Below are 5,244 nucleotides of genomic sequence, written 5' to 3'. Positions count from 1 at the left end.
CCAGAGGTCCCTCAGCTGGCTCTCCTAATCTCACTGGCCAGAATGATGTCATGTGTTCATGCCCAGAGGAGTTCCTAGAAAGATGAACAGAACGATAGTGACAAACTTAGTAGTTAGTTAGGACCTGATATTGAGCTCCTGTTGAACAGGTGGTTACTGAACTGAAATCAGGATTTTGCTAACAAAGAAGGGGGAACAACTGCATCTGCCATGTGGAATGATAGGTATCACCTGATAAATATTGGAACATATGCCAAAGATAGTGATTTTCATTAAGAGTCATTCTTAAGCCCTTCATCTGGCAAAAATTTATGAGCAGGACTAGTGGTCCATGAAGACCACTCGGAATACTTTGGAGTAAAATTGCATCTTTTGCATAGAGGATATGTCTTCCAGTTCTTAATAGCAGGCATTTAGTTATTAAAATTAAAGTTCAGAAAGGGCCCTTAGTAGATGATGCAACAGTAATGCATCCTGACCACGTGGGATAAGGCCTGGGGTCATGTTCTGGGATGCCCTGCGTATGCTGGACATGTACATGTCAGTGACCTGGGCTGGCCGAGATTGGGGGTGGACTGTGGTGTGAGGAACCTGTTGGGAGTGAGTGTCTCACTGTCTCTTTCTCTGACTCTCTCATGGAAGAAATGCATTAAACTTACAAAGAAGCCCTAAAACACTACTTTTCTAGTTCTTTTTTTTTTTTTTTTGAGAGTTTTTTTCGCTATAGGGCACGTGTGCTCGCCAGACAGAGAGAGACATAGAGACAGAAAGCGAGAAATCACCCCCCCAGGGGGGATGGTCACGCCGCAATCCCTTCTCCATTCTCCTCTCGGGATCTTGGGCACGCATGCACACGCACCCGGCGTGAGTTTTAAGCCACCGGGTCCGGAACGCGAACCGCGGTCGACTACGTGGGAGTCCAGCAACATAGCCATTACGCTAACTGCTGGTTTCCCTACTTTTCTAGTTCTTAAGATGGTTATCTGATCAGTTAGATGGTCAGTCCTATCAATCCTGACCTCAAAGATCTGCTCAAGTGTAAATTCTATATGAATGTCATTACCTGCCAGGTCTCTATTGAGATCATCCAACTTAGCCCCTTCCACAGATTCGTGGGCCAAAAAAAAAAAGGTCCATAAAGCTGTGAACAAGGTAAGCCATTCTTGTCTTCAGTAGGAAACAGCAGGATAGATGATAGGTGGGTGTATTCTGCCTCACCTGATGTCAGGCCTCACCGGGTTTTATGCACTTCCCACTTGTCCAACCATCACTGACGTGGATTCGGACAGACTCTGTGCTAGTGTACCCTGACGGGGCCCATTCTCCCCACCGTTCTTTCTATCATCTCTAGTCCTATAGCTTTCCAGTGGAGGCTGAGGTATGGACAGAGCCCTATTTGGTCCTCAGATATATGTGACCTCAAAGCGCAGCAAGCAGTGATGACCACTGGGCAAACTTTCAGCCAGGTGGTATGGTGGTTAAGGTGGCTAAATCCCATATGATAGAGTGTGTGATCCAAGTCCTGGACCTGCTGGCTTGAAAAACATGCCAACATGCCAGGCACTTGTACACATGTGCCCCAAATCCTGAAAGGATAAATGAAGAGAAGGATGTAACCTGAACATCCACAGGGAGGGGTTCTCTCTCTCTCTCTCTCACTATTGCTTTCTGAGAGACACACACATCCTCTAGTAAATGAGAGAGAGAGAGAGAGAGAGAGAGGAAATGACAGACATTTTGAAGTGGGGAAGGTGTTAGATGGTTAGAAAGTAGTTTAAAGGTGAAGACAAGAGGAAGATGACATTGCTCTAAGATCCGCCTGGCTAACTATTTTCTTGAGCAAATTACACTATATCTCTCTGCCTTGAAATTAATTTCTCAGAATCAATGATTTTGATTCCTTCTCTGTAAAGTGAGAATACTAAATGATAGTAATCTTTAATAGAGCTACTAGTTTGTTTTTTAATTGCCAGAGGTGCATGTGCTCACCAGAGAGAGACACAGAGGGGGAGAGAGAGAAAGCACCCTTGAAAGGGCATGCTCATGGTTCAATCCCTCTTCTCGGTTTTCCCATCCTGTCTGGATTCTGGGCTCGCACGTGTGCCCTGCATGTTTTTCAAGTCATTAGGGCCAGGGTTAGAGCCACAGTTAGCCATGTCGGATCCAGCTCCCTTGATCATTAGGGAGGCCTTGACAGTTCTTAATATTCTCTGCCTCTGGAGTTCTTTAGAAGTTTTAGAGAAGGAGAAAGCAAACAGAAATGGGAAAAACCTAGTTCACTTTCAGAGATAAATGTTGGTGTGAGTGCAGAAACAATGATCAGGAGGGTTATGAGCAGCTGTGAGCCCCCCTGCTAAGATTATATTAACCCAGTTACGTCTGGTAACCTGAAGTTGCAAGTGAGAAAAGCCAAGGGCTTGAGAACCCCAGATAAGGCAGGTTAGCCCCAGACCTTGTAGAGGCAGCCTAGGGGTCTAGCCCCTGCCTGAGGAGAAGAGAACCCAGATGAGGTTTGTATGGATAGAAAATGGTAGAAGAGGGACCAGCAAGTGGCAAGGTGGTTAAGGAGCTGGACTCTCACATGACTGACTGCGGTATGAGTCCCAGACCTGGCAGCTTGCTTTCTCACTTCTCCTCTCTCTTTCTCTGTCTCTCTCTGGTGAATGTGTGTGCCCTGTAGCAAACTGGAAAATAATGATAATGATAAATAAAATTAAATAAATAATTCTTAAAAAATAAAGAAGAGAAAATGGTAAGAGAGGAGTAGGGATATGCAAGAACATAGTTTAATATTAGCCTGAAGAAGTATTTAGAATTCACCAAATCAAGGGACCAGCAGTTAGTGTAATGGCTATGTCACTGGACTCCCATGTGGTTGACCACGGTTCGAGTCCTGGATCTGGTGGCTTAAACTGACGCCGGGCGCGTGTGCCTGCATGCCCAAGATCCTGAGAGGAGAATGGAGAAGAAGGGATTGCAGTGTGGCCATCCCCTGTGGGGGGTGATTTCTTGCATTCTGTCTCTCTCTTTCTGGCGAGCACACGTGCCCTATAGCAAAAACCTCTCAAAAAAAAAAAAAAAAAAGAATTCACCACATCAATTCAGAAAAGGAGACTTGAACTTTAAGATCATAGAGGTGAGGGACCAGCTGGTGGTGTGGTGGTTACGGCGCTGGACTCCCACATGGTCGACCATGGTTCAAGTCCAGGACCTTTCTCTTTCTCTCTCTCTCTCTGTCTCTCTCTAGTCAAGTGGAATAATAATAATAGATAAACAAAACCAAATAAATGATTTTAAAGATCATAGAGGTGAAAATCTAGTCCCTGCTGTGAACTAGGGAACATTGTAGGTGGAAGGAAATTTCAAAAATCTGAGCTCTAGACACAGTTAATTAACATGCTGCAGCTTCAGAGAACGATGCCACCTCTTTGACTCCAATGAATGGGATGGAGTGCGATTCTAAGGTTCTGTTGTCTTTCAGCGTCTGTGGTAATCAGGAGTGTGTGTACGACTCATGGCATGGTTATGCCAGGAAAAGTCCATGTAAGAATAAAGAGACAGCTGTCCAGAGAGAATGTGTTTTCACCCTGTTCTAGGGTACCCTGAACGCATGTGTGCTCTTGGCAGTCCCTCCACAATCTGAGGAGGCAGATGGTGAGGATAAAGAGCAGAACGTGTCCGACACTGGAGCACCTTCGAGGAGACATCCTTTCCTCACCCTCCCTTTACCAGCTTATGGAGCGTGGCTTTCAGGACACTCCCTCAGTGTCTGCTCTGTCCTTTTCCTGCCACCCCTTCTGCAGGCCCTGGTAGCAGAGTGAAAAACGAATGGTGGGCCTTCCCCCGGCTGCCCAGTGGGATTTCCTTGAGTGACTGACTGCAAGGGGCCTTGAACAGTAGGAGGGACATCCTTGACTTCCTTGATGATAAGAAAGTTGATGGGGAACCTTAGGAGTGGACAGGGCATCGAGCCCCGTGCCTGATGGGCTATTCCTGCCATTGGTAAGGAGGACCTCAGACCCAGGCCCTCCATTTGCAGCGTTTGATCTGTAAGATTTCCTATTCTGAGTATTTCTTTCTCTAGCTTCTATGCATTTGAATATTTTAAAGTCGGCTTTATTGCAAGTTTTCAGCTACTTTTTTTCTTCTTTTAGACAAAAGAGGATGAAAGCCTTAAAATAGTCTCAGGAGAAAGATTTTATTATGGGCATTATATAAAAATTTTTTCCCGTAGAGGGACTGCTGTTGAGGCAGGGTGGGGCGGGTTCAAACGTTTGTAACATGTTCTGGCTTTGGGCCCAACATTGTTGAAAAATGCTCAGAGGAGACTCTGAGCACTTGGATTTTTGGCTTTAAAAATGTCTTTGTTTAGATGTTCACATTTGTTTAGATATTGTCTCAAACAGAAACAATTACAGAACTGAAGTAGAATTTTTTTTCCCACAAGACAAATTCTTTCCCAACCTAGGCTGGCAAATTCATTCTAAAATTATATTCATATTTTTCTAAGTATCACTCAAAAGGAGTGAAATATAGAAGACCCGACTGAGACTTAAAATACTCCAGGCTTGCAAACAATAAAAATAACCACTGTCATTTGCTATTTGAAGTTACTACTTGCTAGGTCCTGTTCTGAGAGTCTCACATACCTTCTCTCACTTAAACTTCTCAATGGTGGTTTTTAAAACTTATTTATTTAATTTTATTTATTATTATCATCATTATTATTATTATTTTAAATTTGCTATAGGGCACCTTTGCTCACCAGATAGCGAGAACAGGGAGAGACAGAGAAAGTGAGAAAGCAAGCTGCCAGTTTTGAGACTTAAACAGCGGTTGGCCATGTGGGAGTTCAGCCCTCCCAACCACCGTGCCTCCTGCTGGCCCCAGTAGTTCTTTAAACCAAATATTATCATTCTCGTTTTACAGATGAGGAACTAGAGACTTGGGCTAAAAGAGGCTGTTGAAGGTACACCACTGAATGTCACAGCTTCGATGTAAACGTAGCTCTGTTTAACTTCAAACCTAAGCTCCAGCGGTGGTGGCGTGGTGACTGTTTTAACAACCAGCCCCTTACTTACTTCCCGTCATCTACAGGGTTCACAGCCTCGGGTCCAGCCCTAGTCTAGCCATACCACACTCAGCTGAACTGAGTGATCTTCCCAAATCACTTTAACTCGCTGAACCCCTATTTCCCCACTTTGTGAAATACAGAAAACAATGGCAGTGTCCTTGCGGTATCTG

Source organism: Tupaia chinensis, unplaced genomic scaffold (assembly GCF_000334495.1).
Source record: "Tupaia chinensis unplaced genomic scaffold, TupChi_1.0 Scaffold000688_1, whole genome shotgun sequence".
In the NCBI taxonomy this organism is placed as follows: domain Eukaryota; kingdom Metazoa; phylum Chordata; class Mammalia; order Scandentia; family Tupaiidae; genus Tupaia; species Tupaia belangeri.
Note: the sequence above shows the minus strand (reverse complement) of the source record.